Source organism: Cervus elaphus, chromosome 7 (genome assembly GCF_910594005.1).
Source record: "Cervus elaphus chromosome 7, mCerEla1.1, whole genome shotgun sequence".
NCBI classification, from domain to species: Eukaryota; Metazoa; Chordata; class Mammalia; order Artiodactyla; family Cervidae; genus Cervus; species Cervus elaphus.
This window is the reverse complement of record NC_057821.1, coordinates 21,979,480-22,000,048: the sequence shown is the minus strand read 5'-3', so window position 1 is coordinate 22,000,048 and position 20,569 is coordinate 21,979,480. Positions and strand designations below refer to the sequence as shown.

The 20,569-nt window shown below is 39.5% G+C and overlaps 1 protein-coding gene and 1 long non-coding RNA gene across 3 annotated transcripts in view; one reads left to right on the top strand and one right to left on the bottom strand.

Annotated features, from left to right (window-relative positions):
* Positions 1-4,599: 4,599 nt before the first annotated feature.
* Positions 4,600-20,249, bottom strand: LOC122697167. Of its 2 annotated transcripts, none has more exons than XR_006342005.1 (3): positions 20,133-20,249; positions 14,832-15,000; positions 4,600-10,369 (listed from the first exon to the last, which is right to left on the bottom strand). It is a non-coding gene; the product is annotated as an uncharacterized LOC122697167 (long non-coding RNA). The 2 variants fall into 2 exon arrangements; XR_006342006.1 differs by lacking the exon at positions 20,133-20,249 and adding an exon at positions 17,681-17,807.
* PTCHD4 (patched domain containing 4) overlaps positions 20,161-20,569 on the top strand; it is a 190,798-nt gene continuing 190,389 nt past the window's right edge. The window contains exon 1 of the mRNA XM_043907684.1: positions 20,161-20,293. The gene's annotated coding sequence lies outside the window, so the exon portion shown is untranslated. The remainder of the gene's footprint in view (positions 20,294-20,569) is intronic.

The following is a 20,569-nucleotide window of genomic DNA, read 5'->3' as shown; positions in this document are numbered from 1 at the left end:
TAGGTTCTAAATATGTATTAACTAAATCAAAGTGTAATATACCAAGACTTATTGAAACGGATTGAAATGTATAAAATAGCTCTGAGAAGCTATAGTAAAATGGTGATGACACATTAAATGATACATCAAATTGACTCTTCAACTAAGCAAACTTTTGTATACAAGAAGGTAGATGCACAGTATTAAAGAAAAAGAACAAATAGAAATGAAAAGAGAGGTAAAGGAAGCATGTAGTGGTGCAGGATGTGAACAATGAGAAAAATAATCAACATGGGAGGCATAGGATGGGACACACGTGAGACATAAAATTCCAATTTATAACATTGGGAATAAAAATTTATAATGCAGTTAATAAATGTATTGAATACCACCCAATGAAAAGATTTTTCTCAACCTGCTGAATGATATATACACTGTATATAAAGTAACTGATTAAGGAAATTTAAATTTAAGAACAAAAACTTCCAAAGTTTTAACAAAAGTACAATTCAACAATGGGGGTTATGACAGTGAGTGACAAAATTAAACCAGTAATCTAAATGTTCATTCTCAAAAGATTTATCATCTCATATGATTATGATTACTGGTTGTCTTTACCATGACTGTATGGTTGACTACATTTTAAAATGTGTTAATATTTTATTACCAGTCAGAATCTATTAAAACAGTAAGTTCTACATAGATATAGCTAACTGTGATTCTTGGTTTTACGGAGACAGACTAATAGGGTTTATATACACAATTCACCACTGAATTAGTGACCATAACTTTCCATAGAGTCCACTGTTCTGTAAAGTATTAAATAAATAATATTTACAGCATCCTTAAAACCCTGTCTATCCTAGAATATGTACATTGCAAATTGTTCTGCTGTCATTATCATTTAATCACTGTCAATCTTCTAGGAATGTCCACCCTATCTGGCCCTGTTACTATTGACCTCACCCCATTATGGCATCAGTATCCCTTTGTTTTCAACATGGACAAGCTTGCATCAGAGTGATGGTTACCCATGTTTTCTTAAACCAGAAATTTGGGCAAAGCCTGTATGCTGAGAAACAATACAGGTCCCTTAGACTTTGGAAATATGTACATTTTTCACTGCACTAAAACCACAGAACACTTTAGTCCCTCAAACACTTACTGATATTCTTAAATGACGTTAGACTTTGCTGGAGTTTTTCTGCTCACTCTGAAATAATAAGACCTCGTCAATAACTCACATTTACACAACCACCCAGACTTATGAGTAGTCATTTCATGCGCTGCTTTTTAAAAAAAAATATCTTCCATAGTCATCTTTAACACAATCAGTTGATAATGATTTAAACAGAGGCTAAAAAGTCAACTACTTTTTTATGGAGACAAGAAGTATTGGAAACTTACCCATTTTAGAACTTGGAGTTTTCATAAAAAAGGTTTTCTAAAATCAAATTGACTTTGGAGCAGCTAAATTATGTGGGGTAAATCAATAAGCTGACTGGAGAGGCAAGGCCCAGTCTTTCAAACAGGGGACACCAAAATGCTATCAATGGAGACCTCTAAAAAATACGGAATATTATTTGCATTTTATCAGATCAACCAAAAGATGGATGCTTTCTTATGAAAATTCTGCAAGAAAGGACAAAGAATCTATGATTCTGAGTTTCTTACTGATAGTGTTGTAACCTAACATGTCCACGCAAAAAATTATTTTGGTTTTGAAATAAATATAATTAGTGGTTATATTCCCAATTTATTGCAGTCAACAGGTTGTATATCATAAAATAACATTTATATTTTATCTGAGAAGTTGTTCTTACATTAATATATTCTGTATACTGCTCACTTCATCTAAGATTTAACTTCCTAAGAGGCTACCACTTAATAGTTTCACTGAAAATAGAGAGAAATTATAATATACGTTATAATTGATACATTATACACTGAACATAGAGATACATATACATTATAATTGACCCTTGTCTTGGCTGCCTAACTCTTTAATAATTGAGAACTGAGGGAAATAACAGTTCACACAGTAGCAGATTAATTCTTTTTTAGAAAGTTATAACGTTTTCGTTTACCTCATCAGGTTTCTCTTTAGAATCTATATACAGGTTTTGGAACAAAAAACATCTGGATTGAATCTAGGGTCTGCTATCTAGCAGTTATGAGAACTTAAGAAAGTCGTTTATCCTCTGGGCGCCTCAGTTAATTCAACTAGAACCCTATAATAATGAATACCGTCAACTCAACACTTTTGTGAGAGCAAAATCAAACAGTGCATGCAAAGGCCCTGGCTCTTAGTAAGAGTGCCATGAATGTTCATTATTATGATTGGAATCATTAGTATTATAATTGCTTTATTAATATTGTTGCTGTTCAGTCTCCAAGTCATGTCCAACTCTTTGTGACCCCATGGACTGTAGCACACCAGGCCTCTCTGTTTCTCACCATCTCCCAGTTTGCCTGAGTTCATGTCCATTGAATCAGTGATGCCATCCAGCCATCTTATCCTCTGGCATTCCCTTCTCCTTCTGCCTTCAATCTTTCCCAGCATCAGGGTCTTTTCCAATGAGTCAGCTGTTTGCATTAGGTAGCCAAAGTATTGGAGCTTCTACTTCAGTACAGTCCTTCCAATGAGTATTCAGCATGTATTAATAAGAAGTATTATGATAACACAACTTGGTTTATCAAACTTGTTATTGTATCACCTAAAAGCATGAGGTATTGGTTTGAGTACCTGTCACAGGGCCTGAAAACTAGTACTAAATATGAGACTCTGGTTACTGGGACTTCTGAAATCATCAAAGAGGCCAGAAGAGGAAAGCATTGAGGGTTGTCACAAGGGACAAACACCAAATCCCATTTCACAATTTATCCAGGTTCAGCCTAGTCCTATTCTGAAACAAATGCTGTGTCGTATCACTAAACAGATAAAGCCAGGCCTAACCCATTTCAGTACTCTTGCCTGGGAAATCCCATAGAAGGAGGAGCCTGGTAGGCTGCAGTCCATGGGATCGCTAAGAGTCAGACACAACTGAGCGACTTCACTTTCACTTCACTCTCACTTCACTTTCATGCATTGGAGAAGGAAATAGCAACCCACTCCAGTGTTCTTGCCTGGAGAATCCCAGGGACGGGGGAGCCTGGTGGGCTGCCGTCTATGGGGTCACACAGAGTCGGACACGACTAAAGCGACTTAGCAGTAGCAGCAGTATTTAAAACATTTCAGAAGACATGGAGGCTGCTCCCAGCTTCACTCCCATCACCTACCCATTGCCCAGCTACCCTTTCTTGCTGCTGCTGCTAAGTCACTTCAGTCGTGTCCGACTGTGCCACCCCATAGACGGCAGCCCACCAGGCTCCCCCGTCCCTGGGATTCTCCAGGCAAGAACACTGGAGTGGATTGCCATTTCCTTCTCCAGTGCATGAAAGTGAAAAGTGAAAGGGAAGCCGTTCAGTTGTGTCCGACTCTTAGCAACCCCATGGACTGCAGCCTACCAGGCTCCTCTGTCCATGGGATTTTCCAGGCAAGAGTACTGGAGTGGGGTGCCATTGCCTTCTCTGTTTTAAATACTAGGCTGCTGCATCCCTGCATAACGTCTCGGTTCAGTTCAGTCACTCAGTCGTGTCCGACTCTTTGCGAACTGATGAATCGCAGCACGCCAGGCCTCCCTGTCCATCACCAACTCCCGGAGTCTACTCAAACTCATGTCCATCGAGTCGGTAATGCCATCCAGTCATCTCATCCTCTGTCGCCCCCTTCTCCTCCTGCCCCCAATCCCTCCCAGCATCAGGGTCTTTTCCAATGAGTCAACTCTTAGCATGAGGGGGCCAAAGTATTGGAGTTTCAGCTTCAGCCTCAGTCCTTCCAATGACGTCTACTTTGGTACAAATAGCCCTTTTGTATTTACAATAAAATTTTGAAAATTAAGAGAAACAGAAGCTTAGATTATTAAGATAAAGGGATTCTTCTCATTACCTCCTTTAGATTAACAATAATATTGATATAAATGATTTCTTATTTGCATTTTAGGAAAACAACAGGGATTACAAAATCTAGTACAAACTTGATCATTTGTACAAAAACAAAACAAAACATAGTAGTTGTAGAGAGTTGTGGTGGGAATGTTTATTTCCTCCTGTATATGTGATATTTTCCTCTGCAAGCATTCTCACTTTCTTGAGCTGAAGCATTCCCCCACCCAACTAAAATTCAAAAGTTTAAAGGGAAAAAAAATCCAAACGTCACTTTTCATTTATGTTAATCTACTGCCATCTCCTCATAGCGACCTGGATTCTAGTTCATTAGTTCATCTATGAGCAGAGATTGCCCTGAGACATAAGCCAGTGTCCTTCTCCTTTAACCTCCATACTCACCATTTTTCCCAACTACTTTTGCACTGAAGCTTATTAAAAAAAAAAAAAGACAAAAAATAAGTGGTGAATATTTAGTGGTTTAAGTTTATTTGGAGAAGGAAATTGCAACCCACTCCAGTATTCTTGCCTGGAGAATCCCATGGACAGAGGAGACTGGTGAGCTATAATCCATGGGGTCGCAAGAGTCGGACATGACTAAGTGACTAACACACACACACGTTTATTTGAAATTTTTGATCTTTTATTAAAGGATATTCTTCTGGTATAGGGGTCTGCAAACTACAGCCCAAAGGCCAAATCTCAACTTCTCTTTTTGTTTGGATTATGAGCTATGAATGGGCTTTTCCTTTTTAAATCACTGAAGCAAAATCAAAAGAAAAATAATTATTTGTAGCATGTGAAAACTATATAAAGTTCAAATGTTAGCATCCATAATAAATGTTTTGTGAGAATTCAAACACATCCATTCATTTACACATTGCCTATGGCTGTTGCCTTGCTCCAACAGCGGAGTTGAGTAGTTGTGACACAGACCATATGTTACACTCTTTTTGCTTTGCACCATTGCTTCTTTCACTACAAAATCACAGTGACAGTTCTAATTCTATGGCATTTCTGATGCCATGCACATCACTGTACCACAACATTTATTTTACTACCATGACAGATCATGTCAAAATAAGAACAAAGTGGACTTTGAATATTGCAATCTAATGGTACAGTAGACTATAGATTATTTCATTATCAAATTAGATGACAAAATATCTTTTTTATTAAGCAATGATACTTAATAAATGTTGATCTTTTCAGACTATGCACTCATCACATCTCCTACTCATGGAAAAACAACCACCAGGGGAAGTAGAAAATTTTAAGTAGAATAATCACAATAGAATTTTTTCACAAAAATTAAATAAAAATGAGGCTACAGTAGAATTCCTCAGCAGCTTACTCATTAACCAAGCAAAAAATGCATTTACCAATATTAACTTAGCAATTGAAGAAATGTAATGAGAGAAAGTAAGCAAGACTATCAAATTTTTAGCAAGAACAGTTTCTCAAGGCATTGGAAACAGTAACATCAATAGTCAGTTATAAACAAGGCAGATGATCTTGAGCAGCCTATAAACAAGGCAGATGATCTTGAGCAGCGTTCCTTGGCACTTAATGTCAAAAAATGTTACTACTACTAATCAGCTGTCACTTATCAGAGAAGTAATTGAAGAATTACTCTCTGGGACCAATCTGGATGGAAAAGATGTAGGTGAGAATATTTTCAAGGAAGTTGAGGAAAACTAATTCAGTACAACCTCAAGTGGAATCTGCTAAAATGTGTTACCACTGATGATGGTAAAAACATGTGGAGCAGAAAAGGGCTTTTTTTTTTTTTTTAAATTCACAGACCTTTTGATGAATTCAAGTGTTTAAAGCTTAAGGTTATTCCCTGTATTATTCATCAACAGGTACTTGGAATACTGAATATTTGAATCTCTCTGGTATCACTGAACCAGTGGTGTCAACAGTGAACTTCATTCACTCTTGTGGACTTAATCATTGTCAGTTGGATGACTTTGAACTCAAGACCAAGAATGGAATTTTTGTGAATGAGAACTTCTCTTAACCACTATTATCAAATCCTGAGCAGCTCTGAAATTAGCTTTTGTTGCTAACTTGATAATGTTTCTTAATGAACATAAAGAAAAGCAAAATAGTACTTCTATGTAAAATGCATACTTCAGTATGGTCATTTACACAACAACTGATGTTGCGGAATCACTAGTAATATAAAACTTTTTTTTTTAATAATCCTTATGCTGTCAAAAGTTAAAACAACAAGCTAGATCTCCATTCTTAGACGAATTGGTAGTGGGCTAACTTACAGTTCTGAGCTAAAACTACAATCACAGTAGTATTTGCCCTTGATGAATATGCAAGGAAATTTTCCATATTTTGAAATCAATTTAATGGTACAGCTGAGGAGCTTCCATCTAAGTTTCTTCAGGTGTGGTCAAACTGCAAGGTAATGACATGTTAAAAGGCAAACATTAAGAAGAGCATCTATCAGTCTATAAAGTCCTCCCAAGAGATGAATATGTTCAATTAAAAACCACATATTTGTGTATTGTTAACAGCATTTGGTAGTACCTACTTCTGTAAAAAGACATTTTATTGATGAAATATACAAAATCTCATTTCAGATCAACATTGACAGATGGATATTTCCAACAAATTTTGATGATACAGCAAACAAAATTTGAAGGTCCAAATTTTGTCGTGAGTTTTCAGTCACTGCTCTAACAAATGACCACAATTTAGTGGTTTAAAACAATACTCATTTACTATCTCAGTTTTCTAAGTCAGAGTCTGAGTGGCAGCTCAGACTGATGGCTCCGCTCAAAGTCTCAAAAAGCCAAAATCATGGTGTCTGCAAAACTATGTTCTTTTCTGGGTGCGCTGGGAATGATTTCATTTCTAAGCTCATTTAGGATGTTGCATGAATTCAGTTCCTTATGATTGTATAACTGAGGCCCTCATTTCTTTGCTGAATGCTGTTAAGGGGCCAATCCTTGCTTCTAGATACCCACCATAATCTTTCTCATGCCTTCCAAGTGGCCCCTCCACCAACGGGGAGTCAAGTTCTTCTCATGTTTCTAATCTTTACAACTTCTTCCACTGCATCTCTTGGTCTTGAGTCTAATAGTATTCTCTGTGCTTTTAAAAGCTCATTTGATTCAATTAAACCTACCCACCATGAATAATCTAGACTAATCTATTTTAACATCCATAATCTCAATTGTATCTGCAACTTCCCTTTTGATATACAACATATTGACATATATAGAGGATCTAAGGACCAGGATGTGAACATATCTGTAGGGTCATTATTCTGCCCAACATATATAACTAAGCAAAATGCTATTTCCTGAAAAGAATCTATTCTTTTTATTAGCAGATCTGTGTTTCAAAAATATTGTCCTTTATTCTTCTTCTTATTATTATTGTTATACTTTGCATTTTCTTAAATAAAAATGTGTGCGAATGTGGTTTCTCCCTTGTTATATAAATACCTTCTTAATATCTTCAATTTTTCCTTTGGCCTATAAACCTAAAATACTTACTATCTGATTCTTAACGGAAAGTTTTCTGATCCTGTTCCAGTGGAAAAATAAATCAGCCCAGACTTTCTGGAAGGATATTTAATAATGTGTTTCAATAACTAAAACCAAAAAGACAAAACCAAACAGAAAACTGTACTAGAAACTATATTACTAGGAATTTTTCCTAGGAAATTATGGATGTGTGTGTTCAAATTTAGCAACAGATTTTATTAGCATCATTTATAAAGGCCAAAATTTGTAGTTAAGTATGTACCAATAAGAGAATGGTTAAGTAGGGTAAATCTATTTAGTACTCAAATTATTTTGTAATAAATAAAGTTATTTTTATCATCATTGACTAAGGCATTTTAACGTTTTTAATTATGCCTATTTATAATATTTAAAGACATAACCATAATTAAGTTATTTTTATAAAAATGATTGACTTAATTTTGTGAAAACATTAAAAAAAGCAATAGAAAAAGGTCTAAAATGATTAATCCTGAAATAGAGCTCGATGACTATTGTTTAGAGATGTGGAGAAATCTTCCAGAAGAAAGGGATAAAAAATAATGAGTTGTTTCTCAGGAGTGAGACTGAAAGTAGGGATTTTTAGAGAAGAGAGCCTTGCTTTTCATTATAAGGTCTGTGTACTATTTGGTTTTACCTTGATAACAGTGTAAAAATAAGGAATTGTGCATGTGTGTGTGTGTCTGCGTGTATGTTTGTGGTTTCTTCTTTAAGAAATGTGGCACGGAGGCTATCCTTTCCTCAAGAAATCATTATATCCCACAAAACAGAAATGACTGAAGAATTGGAAATAGAGCTCATTACTAAATTTGCTCCTTTTGACCAAACAGGCCAGAGCTTAAGTGAAAGAAACATAAATTGAATGAAATCTCACGGGACTTGAAAACAATCTTTTGTAGGTCACATTTTCTTTTTGGTCCAGGCTGTTCTGTCTACACTCATTTCCTGAAGAGAAGTGTCCCGAATTCTGCTGTGTTGTAGAAAGCCCTTCTTTCCCACCAAAATAAGGGAAATAATTAAGCAAAGGTCTTTTTCTCCCCAGCGGGAAATTTGACGCAGGCGGTGGAATAATTCCCTTGAATACATGAGGAGGAAAAGCAAGAAAAGGTCAATAGATAGGCAATTTTTCTAAACAAGGAAAAATCCACGGTACACTAAGAACACAGAAAATTCTATTCAGCCTGAATATCAGAATAAGCACATGCTTTAAAGTAGGGAAAACTGATTTCAAATTTCAATAATCCTTAAGCCTACGAACCTCAGTTTTAATATCTGTAACACTGAATAAGTGATATATAGGTCACAGGATTCTTTAGCAATTAATTAAATAATGAATATAAAGTAACTAGCAAAATACTTAGCATTCAATAATCATTCAACATAGATAAGGTTCTATGTCTATTAAGGTAAACGTCTCCCGTTAAACTACATCCTTCCAAGTATCTGTAATCATATAAATAACATCTAAACCTATCTCTATAGACACTTAGATACAACTTTTAAATAAATACAAATTTATCTGTTTTACTTTCAAGTAATTATGTGATTCCTTTCACCTTACTTAAGTACTTGAAGGCAAGAAGCACATCTAATAATTCTCATATAACTCTACACAAACCTGCATCCTTCTATTAATGTATTTGAATATTTACCTTCAGTATTTCACTTTATCTGAACACTAGCACCTGAGGTATGAACTTGTATTACCCCACTGTTATAGATGAAAAGGCAAAAACTCAGAGTGGTTATTAAATATCTTGGCCAAAGTAACATCACTAGAAGAAGGAAGAAAAGGGGTCTGAGGGATTTGAACCAGATGTGTCTACCCAGATGTGCCCAGATACCCATTATGTGTACTGCCGTCACCTGTAAAACTGCAAGGAAAGAGTTGCTGGGCCTGTCTGAGCACGGGTTGGAAGAGAATTTCCAGGCACAGAGCATCGCAAAAGGGAGTGAGTTTATTAAGAACAAAGAGCAGAGATAAAGTGGGCACTGTGAGCGCAGTGGGCTGACAACTCCTGACAGGCCAGGGAGAGTCGACAGTTTTCATGAGTTAATAGCCAAATTTTTATAGCCTTGAGACAAAGAAAATTCCTGCTGGAAGGCTGGTGTTAGGTGATTGGGGAGCTTTGGGGGTGTTTCATGAAGTGGGCATCTTGGCCTAATTTGGAGTCAGGAAGCCTGTTAGTGATGTTCAGGGGCTTTTGGCAACTATTACAAAGGGGTTCGATTAACTTTGGAGGTATCCTTGGTTCTGGGATCCGTTTCTGTGACCTTGGTACAAGACACCATACCTGGGGCCTGGGGCAGGACTCAACATTACTGCTGCTGCTTTTATGCTTATCTTTGTAGGTGCATTGAGGTGGTATACTCTGCCTTTCCAGTGTACACATCCACATTTAATCCAGCACCAAATTATATCTATTTTCACTTGCAAGGGACCCTCAAATCATTTCACCCCTTAATATCCCTGTCCCTATTACCTTAGTCTAGCACGCTCTTGTCATGGGCTCAAACAACTGCTTTGGCTTCCTCTTGACTCTTGCGCCATCAGCTCACTGTATACACTGCAGCAGGGCTGTGTTCTAAAACCCAATCTGTGTCCACAACACTTCAGTAGCCCCCACATGGCTCTAAGGAAGAAGCTCCAACCCTTTTGCTCCCCCTACAATGTAAGCGCTGGGTGACAGTAGCCACCCTGTCCAGGGTGCAGAGGAAGTTTTGCACATTTTTGTTATTCATTAACTCTTCAGTCAGTCCACGAACCTAGTTTCCAGCCTCTTTATGTTCTTTCAGCTGACCGTTCCTTCAGCTTCATCTCTTGCAACTGCTGCCGTTGAATTGATACTCCAGCTATCATGAATGTTGTTTAGAGTCTGAAAATCACCAAAAACAGAAACAGTTATCAGAAAAGCCCAACACTGAGAAAAAGAAAGGTAAGCTCCAAGACTCAGTCTGATAAAATGAGGAGAGCTGAGGCTAGTGACAGGGCAGTTAGGAGGGCCAAACAGAGATACTTGGGAACAAAGGGCAAATGGACAATGGACACAGGCGAACGGGAGTACAGGCCTATGTCATCAGCCACAAGGACCAAATCTCTGGATCAAATATTGTCTGTATACCTGTCCTACCTCCCTTAGTGCCTTTCGTTGATTGGAAGAGCCTTTCTGGAATGAGTTAAGTAGCTATTATGCTACTACATGGTTATTTTTGCAGGCATCCTGTTAAAAACTGAGGGTGCAAGATCAGTGGGTAGCAGTCATTGCAATGTATGTAGGAAGGTGATATTGATTATTTCAATACAATAGAAGACAGACTGCACTGCATTTTATAGCGGCATAGCAAAGGAGGGGTACTTTGCCAAAGATGAGGGCTCGCAGAAAAAGGTTTCATCTCAGTTTCTATAAATGTCTGTTGATTTTGCCTAGGTCAACAAGATAACTAAATCTCCCAATGTGTAGTCTACATGTTTTATGGACATGCACAGTTGTTTATGTAGAACAGGTAAATGGTCATATGAAACTTTTTATTTCCCTATTTGAATATGAATTCATTTTGTTGACATGGCTTTACCTAGCTAAAAGGCTGAATCCTTCCCAAAGGTCACAGAGGAATTCCTCACTTTGTTTGACAGGCTGAAGACCAAGTTTTTGAATGTCAAGCACACTTATAAATAGTTTGAGTTTATCTGATGTCTAATGCCATTTCACTTATATATTTTTTTTCTGAAGAAATCTGTTTTCCCCGGCATGAAAACTCTATTTGAAATTAAGTCATAGGCAGGTCCTAAGGCACCAGGACTGAGGCTCTTCTGTGTCTCTCTCTTCAATCTCCATACCACTGTGGGAGGTGGGGAGATGGGGAGTCAGCCAAGGGTCGGGAGGTGCAGTCATACGAATAGGGCAACTCAGTCTTTCATATTATGATCCCAAATGTGCCACCCCAATATTTTCAGGAATATGCTGCATTGAATATGCAGAGTGGGGACTCGCTCAGAAATCACAGTTGCAATTCCTGGGAGCAGTGGTTTACCAGGTATGGGAAGAGGGCAGAGCGGTGGAAGCCCTCCACCTAAGTGTAGGCAGTAATAGCACTGGCTGTACAAAACCGAAAGAAATACTAAGGCTGATTAAAGCCTTGTCTGCTTTTTATTATCACCGTATATTGTCATTCTAACCAATGTCAGTGGTAAAAATCCTCCTTTCTGCTGAGTTAGACCGTTCCCTCTGCACCACACCCTTCCTGCAAAGTCTCTTTCTCACTATGGCAGTCTCTCTTTCTCCTGCACCTGCTGAACAAAGGCTGCTGTTCCCAGAGACAGGAAGTGTTGTCATCTGCTGCTGTTTTCTTTAGAGTGGCATCGGTGTTGCTATTTGATGCAATAGTTACATTGCAATAGTAAACGTGGAGCTCTATCCCGGGCAACATCCTACTGCTTCCCTAGTAGAATATCTCTTCCCTGGCAAATAGGATGCCCACTTCTACTCAGCAAATGGCTTCACAAAATAAGTTTGCCAAGATCTGATGGGAGAACGGCCTTATCAGGGGATAGGAGTGATTTTCAAGTCAGGCCTGAAAGTGATGAGCACAGTAGCAAATGACTGCTGGTCCTTTAAGAACAGGTTTCTTCCTGGGGGCAGTAACACCAATAAAAGCCCAGTTCGGGGCTTCCCTGGTGACCCTGAGGGCAAAAAAGTCTGCCTGCAACGTGGGAGACCCAGGTTCAATCCCTGAGTCAGGAAGATCCCCACTCCAGTATTCTTGCCTGGAGAATTCCATGGACAGAGGAGTCTTGCTGGCTACAGTCCAAGGTGTTGAAAAGAGTTGGACACGACTGAGCAACTAACACTTTCACACTTTGGAAACCAACAACCCATTTCGAGTTTAAGCTCGTCTTTCGGAAAATGTATAACTTTTCAACAAATAACAGGTAAGTAACCGCCTCCAGGGTTCATCTGGAAGAAAGAGATATTTTTCAGAATAATCTGTAGAAAGCCTTGGTAGGAATATTTGAGCAAACAGAATTCATATTGAGAGGAAGGGAGGGAGGGTAAAAGAGAGGAAATAAGGAGGGAAGGGAAATGTGTAGGAAATTCTTCAATCTTTGTAGAGCAAAAGTGTACTGCATTTGGATTTTTTTTTAGAAAAAGCAAAATTAAATTAAAAAATGCTTTAAAAAAGTGTGGTCTACATCTGCCTAAGTTAGAAAATGTGTATTTAAATGGCTGGAAATTGACTGTGTACAAAGCAGCATGTCATCTTTTTGCATTGATCCAATAAGACTCTGCACTAACTGTATTTTGGCAGGCAGTTTTTAATCTTCAGCCCAGCTACTCCCCTGTGGCCAGAGTATTCTAAGTATTTTTCCAGCCTCCATCTATCTTTTTCTAGACCCACAGCAAAGCTTGTGGTCTCCTTGTATGCTGGGCCACTTCCCACCCTCAGAGATTCTGTGTTTGATATTGTGTAAATAGTATGGAATTCTCTAGATAAGAATAGTGGACTGGGTAGCCATCTCCCTCTTCAGGGGATCTTTCTGACCTGCGGATCAAACCCAGATCTCTTGCATTGCAGGCAGATTCTTTACCTTCTGAGCCGCCAGGGAGGCCCAAATAGTAACCAGGAAAGGGAAACTGAGACTTGGAAATCAGAGGTTACACTTGTTAAGATGTAGCAAACCTAGAAAATGAACCCCATGAACTCAAGTTCCCAAAGGATGGAGGCATCAAACCTGGAATGAAATTAACATCACTTTAGCTCAATTATAAAACTTAGTTTACAAATATAAATTGTAGGCACATGGACATTTAATGATTTGACCAAGGTGATACAGCAGTTAAGCAGGAGAAGAAACTAACTAATGACTAAGACAGAAGCAGAACCTTGCTGCATGAAATCTTCTCCAGAACTTTAATCACGTTCCACCATAAGAAAATAATAGTTCTGGCAAAAACAGTCTTGATGATTTATTTATAAATGGTAGAAAGTGGATGTCTAGAGCCTTCTGCTCCTTTTGTGAATGTGTAGTATGGATATTTTACTGTTAGAATGAGAACCGTTTTTATTTTAGGTTTTAAGTATACAGGGTGCAACAACATAGCAGTGAGAAGGAATACTGCCACATTTGATGCACAATCATATGTGAAAATATTTGGGTTATCAATTAATGCAAATCCTGTCTGAACGTCCTATAATTTTTACTAAGGCAAGATGTTTGCACAGACACCTGGGTCAGTCAGTTTCATCCTATACAAATATGGTGATCAGAGACAGTGAATTTTCTAGGAGAGTTAACATCTGTCTGTATCGTATTTAAACGAAGGCAATTTTAAGATACCAAATATTCTTTGTATACATAGCTTTTTAGCATAAATAAATTTCAAACCAGAAAAACAATTCCTTTGTTAGATTATAGCTCTAATTTCCATTTAGAAAATATGGTCCACCCCCCAAATAATTTCCTCCACACAGAAAAACGCAGCACCAAAGTTAGTGTCAGATGCCCCACATTCAAACATCCTTGCCATCGCACCATACTTCTTCCTAAAAACAAACAAAAACCTTTGCTTAAAATAAAGCAACAACACAAAACAAACTAACAAAATAAACCCACATAAACTTCTGTTTGAGGAAGTGCTCTGAGAGGCAGCTCACTCCTTTCTCAGCCACAGTGTGAGTCCAGATTGGTCTAAGTCCATTACTGTGTTATCACTCCTCTCACCAGTGACTGATTTACATGACGGTTTTCTGGGAAAGAGTTCCTCGCTCTTAGAAAAGATTAAGAGAAAGAGGTGGCTTCCTTTTCTTCAGGATCTTGCTTTGCCTGGATGTATGGCCCATAGAGTCAGCAGGCGCTTGGAGTCCATGCTCTAGGGATGGGTAAAGCAGAATGAGCTTCCCCAATGCCTCAGTGGCTAAAAACCCACCTGCAATGCAGGAGACACAGGTTCGATCCCTGGGTCAGGAAGATCTCCTGGAGAAGGAAATGGAGGCCCACTCCAGTACTCTTGCTTGAAAAAATCCCATCGACAGAGGAGCCTGGCAGGCTACAGTCCATGGGGTTGCAAAAGAGGGGGAGACAACTGAACAACTAAGCATGATGGATGCACAGTGCAAAGCAGAATGAGGAAAAAAAAAAAGTTGGATTCCTAATGACACCCTAGAACCCAAATTAACCAGCTCTATAACTGCCATACTTCTGGACATCTTGTTGTGTGTAATGAATGTTCTTATTACTTAAACTAGTTGTGACTGGAAACATCCAACATGATAAAAGACCAAAACTGTCTCTAAAATTTCCCTCTCAGACACGCTTTTTCTGGATACAACCAGCCTTACCAAGAGAGTGGGAAAGCCAAGGAAAGTTCCTTAAAGCCATCACAGAAGGAGTTCAATTTTGAGTATTTTCTTCAAGCCCCAAAGCCAGCACTGCTGGAACTGCAGAGCAGTGAGTCCTCTGTGAAATGGCAAAGGGCGCCAGATGTTCCCCTCGAACACACAACAGAGGCTGAGGGTAAACAGGGCAAGAGAGACCAGGAAAGGGGTGAGAGAGTTGGCACCGTGATCGCCATACCCATCCTTCTCCCTAGACACACAGCTGACCTGCTTCATTCAGCTTCTCTTGTGACTAACTGGAGGCATATAAGAGGAAGTGATGTATGCCTCTTTCCAGACTGAGCCATAAACCCTCCAGATGTGCTCTTCCAGACTCTCTCCCCCATTCAGCTGGCTGGCTAGAAAATGGCCTTAGGAATGACCCTGGAAGCCATGAGTTAAAGGCAGATGAGTGCTCCATGGAAACAGGCCTCTGTCCTCTACCTGTTCTGCTCAGCAGGAATTTCCAAAATAGACTGCTCATCTTGAACGAGGTATAAACTTTTAGTGTTTTACACTGCTGAGTTTTAGTGTTTTATTTGCTACAATTGCTCATATTACAGCATTAATTAATGCAGCAGAGTTACAGCTTTGGTGAACAGTGATATGACAAGTGAACAAGTAGGTTAATAGGTTTATAAATACGGACAACCTGAGGCTCAGAGATTTAGTGTCCTGCCCAAAATATCCATGAACTAACTTGTAGAGCTGACCTAGAACTCAACCATTCTGTGTCCAAGTTCACCTCCTTCTGGTATCCTAACCTACAAAAGGACAAGTAGATAAAATCTGACTGGGTTCCAAGTCTTGAAAATTCACCTTGGCCAAGATATATCAGAAAAAACAAACCCTATAACTAAACAGCACAGATTATTGTGTTATCACTGACTATTCCCGAATTACACTGTTTTCACCTTTATACTAAGCTTTATTTTACGTCAGATTCACTGGAATCATCACACAACTGGTATCCACTGAATGATTTAGTGCAAATTAACCTGTAGGTTGATCTAGAATATCCTAACATCTCCTTCAATTTTGGCATATAATTTATCTTTCTAATATGATATTTGGCATTAGCTTTTAACAGTATCAAAATTAAAAACCATGCTTTTCTTCCATACTGGTATTTGGCATTAACTTTTTGTAAAATTAAAATTAAGAAACCATACTTTTCTTCTTTCTCTTAAATATTTTTTTCTAATTAAAAGTTAGTATGCTTTCATTATAGCAATGTGATTTCAAAATTTCCCACAGAGTCAGTGTTTCGTTGTTGGAGGGGGAAGTTATAGGTAAGCAATGGGAAGAGGCTACAATTATCCATCTGGCAATAGATTATAGTTGGAGACGAAAGTATAAACTCATATTTAGCTTAACATGGATACAGAGAGTTACATAAAGAATTCTAAATATACACATATTAAGGGATTAGTACAGACCCATGTATTTCCTTTCTCTGTCAGCTGAGAGGGCTTAGAAGCAATAACATCCCAAGAGCAAGCAGCACATAAGCTGCCCAGATCTTTGTTTCTGTTACCACTGTACAATAAAACGAAGCATGGCCCCTTGGAAAAATGGATGATTTTAGAACTGGAGCAGGAAAGAGAGGAGATGAGCCTGGGGTATCTTATATTGCCAGAAAATAAGGAATACTTTTAAAAAAGATATCTCACAATAATGGGATATGTCAAAGGAGCTCCCCATCACCAAAACTGGAACAATTTGGGTAACAAAGTAAGCAAAGTAATATCAAAATTATAGCCGAAAATATAAAATAACTCTCTAGAAATATCCGTGAGTCTATAGTGATACAAAATATGGAATAAATGAACAGAGTAGAACAGACAAGTATTCCATGTAGAAAAATTCCAAATAACCTATGGAGACTCCAATCTCAAGGAGGAAAGAGATGGACCATAACGCCCACTCCTTAAGTGTAGGTTGTACATATTGACTTCCTTCCAAAGAAGACAGTGTGGAAAGGCAAATGGAAGAAGAGTAACTTTAAAGCAGAAAAACCTAACAAGCACTACTTCAGGTAGGGTATTCAAGGTTCATATGCATAGTGACAAGTCACATTGATAGAGTGTACCCTCCATAAGCTGCAGTGAAAGCAGCACTTTACCTCTGTATTCTTCTTCAACAAAACTCCTTACCCCAGTCTAATCAGGAAAAAAAAAAAATCAGACAATTCCCAGGTGAGGGATATTTTACAAAGTATGTGACCGGTACTCCTGAAATCTATCAAGGTCGTCAAAAAGGAGGAAAGTTTGAGAACTATCACAGCCAAGAGGATCCTAAGGCAATAGGATAACCAAATGCAATGTAGTATCCTGAATGGGATTCTGGACCCAAAAAATGGATGTTAGTAAAAATGAAGAAAATCTACAGTATGGACTTCAGTTAAAAATAATGTTATCAATATTGGTTCATGAATTGTCATGCAAGTACCATACTAACATGAGAAATTGACATTAGGGAATTGAATGTGAGATATAAGAACACTCTGTGTCCTGTCTTCACAACTTTTCCATAATGTAAAACAGTTCTAAAATTTAGAAGTTATTTTTTAAAAAAAATCACATCTTAATCCTATCATCTTGCAATAGACAGACATTTTAATGTTGATTTAACCTTTTTTTTTTAAATGGGTCTATCTTCATTTTTCAAAGTGGTTTCATCCTGTACATACTTGTTCACTTAAACTTTATGTCATTACATGTTTTCATGTCATTATAATCTTACAACATAATTTGTATTTATATCAAAGTAGTTCATCTTAGGAATGGATCCAAAGTTATTTAGTCAATTACCTATTGACTATCTTTATTCTTCTGTGTGCATGTGCTTATTTGGTCAGTCGTGTCCAGCTCTTTAAGATCCTATGGACTGTAGCCTGCCAGGCTTCTCTGTGCATAGGATTCTCCAAGCAAGAATACCAGAGTGGGCTGCCATTTCCTCCTTCATGGGCTCTTCCTGACCCAAGGAAGCCATCTCCCGTGTCTCCTGCATTGCAGGCAGATTCTTTACCTGCTGAGCCAGTAGGAAAGCCCTTATTCTTCTTTAATCCTACTGAATTTACTGAGGAAGGAGGTATGGAAAATAGACAGAGTAAGAAGAGAGGAAACAATTCTGACCTATCTGTTCATTGTGAGAAAGAGAGGAACCAGCCTGATCCAGAGCTGCCAGGGAAAATGCATTGGGCCCAGAAACAGGAGACCAAGGCCAGTCACTGGCGTCAGCTCTGCAAATAACTCTTAAGTGTAGCCTTAAACTCACGTCACTCTACAGTTCTTTATCTACAAAATGTCCTTATCCATAATATAAACTAGGTAACTTACTTGACACCAAGTAAAATTCCATTCCTGAAGTCTATTCTTCTATATTTTGCAACAAGACTATTTCTTAGAAAATTTCGCATAGGTAATACAGCCAAATATACTTAATATAATGAAGAGGGTGTAGAAAATGGATGACAGATACATTTCCTCTTTGTTGTATAGCCAAAAACAATTCTCTATCACGTGGCACTAATGGAATACATTATATAAAGTGACTGTTGGATGCACAGGGAACCATTCCGGGTGAAAAAGAGGGAGAACTAGTCCATGAATGTTGCAAGAACAATGAGTTTAGCTGAACTTAAGGAAACTGTCTAACAACAGATTGGTTCCTAGAAAAATTAGTGAGCTTTTAGTTGTGAGAATTTGCAGCCTGGGCTGGATCGAGAACCACTGGGAATATTATAGAAAGTATTTCTGTCCTGGGTAGGAATTCAAGCTGAATGGTCACCGAGAACACTTTCCATTTTTAAGGGCTAAGATGTTCCTTTATTCTTATGAGCAACACCATCTTTAGTAGTGACTCTGTTTCTGAGCTCTCTCCTGTCTCCTTGGTCTCTCAGCTGAAGAACAGATCCATTAACAAAAATAAAGGCATCAATTAGGTGGATAAATCCTTTGGCTAGTTTGTATGCTTTGATGGGTGCATCTCTAAGCATCCTGTGAAGGATGTGATTAAGAGAGTGTGAGTGAAATCATCTCTATTAGGTCAATGTAAAAAGAAGAGAAACTTTGGAGAGCAGATCTCCAGTTCACCATCAAACTTTAGAACCTGTCCTCAAAATTTCTTCCTATTCTTTCTAGAACATGAATTTGTGAAAGTCCCAATAGATAGTAAACAGCATACACACACTTATTAAAGTTTTTGAAATTGATCTAATTTGCAGGTAAAGTTTCCTCACTTTTCCATATGGCGAAGGTGGCTGTTTTATACATTAATTGACTCCAATGTGTATCCCTTCTACCTAGCTCACCTTCTTTCTTCAAACAAAGACTAGGCGTTAGGTGTCCCAAAACGTTTGTTTCTGGAATTTCACTCCGAGGGTAAAAATCAGATAGATTCTCAGTCCTCAAGGATGAGGGGCAGAAGGGGAAATGGGAGAAAAAGACTAAAACCAGTTTTAGGAACTTTTGGTCCTAAACTTCAAAAGTACGGAAGTGAATGCAATATTTTATGAGAAACCACATATTGCCTGCGGATCTTCACTTCCAACACACACACACACACACACACACACACACACACACACACACACACACACACACACACCCCGAAGCTTTTGGTCCTAAACTTCAAAAGTACTGAAGTGAATGCAATATTTTATGAGAAACCACATATTGCCTGCGGATCTTCACTTCCAACACACACACACACACACACACACACACACACACCCGAAGCCGCAGGCGACTGCTATTGGCAAATGCCTCCTCTCCAATCACCAGAGCAAGGAAGGATCCCTAGAGCCCCAACGCACCGCCAATAGATGGGGTCTCTGCAGCCCGGGGAAAGACAGCGTGGAAGGCTTTGCAAGGAAATCCCTTGCATGCTTTGTGGTGTGTTAAAAATGCAGCATCATCCTCTCAGCTCCCTTCCTTGGTCCGACAAGCCGAATTCGAGAGCACAGGGAAACGAGGGGCGCAAAGGCTGCCTCCTCCTGAAGCCCTCGAGTCCCTCCCTCCACGCCCCCCCACCCGCTTCTGAGGCTCTCCTCGCCACCGCTCCAATGGGCCGGCGGCGCCTTCCCCATCTCCTCTTCCATTCACTCCGGAGGGGAAGGAGGAAGAGGGAAAACAAAACTCTAAAAATAACTGTTAGCCTCTTCCAAAAAGGAGAAGCTTAGCTGCCCCCCTCCATCCCCCGCTCTCGCCCTCCCCTTCTCCCCACCCCCCCCCCTTCGTGGGGCACAAGTCTGCTTCTTACAACGCCGAGCCACATGGTTCCAGTTAGGCGCCGAACCCCACCGGGACGGAGAGGAAATTCACATCTGTGGGACGCTCCGCGCGGAACCAGCTCCAGCGAGGGAGACCGGGGGACTGCAGCACCGAGATGAAGGGCTAGACCGCGGGATCGCTGCTCACGCGGTGAGAAGGGGGCGCGGGAGGCGGCCGGGGCGGGCGGGCAGGGGTGGGCCCCGGGGCCCTCGCAGCGCCCGCTGGCCGCCCCCGCGCGCGCCGTCTCTATCTGCCCGCCTTGCTGCAACTTGCTGCAGTGTTTGAAAGAGTAGTAGGAGCGCATGGAGGTGGGGCCGGGGAAAGACCGGGCGGAGGAGAGGGGGGCGCGGGGAGCGCGGAGGGGGCGGGGAGGCGGCGGCCGCTGTGGGGCGGGGGGCCGCCCGGAGCGGGTGAGACCGGGCGTAG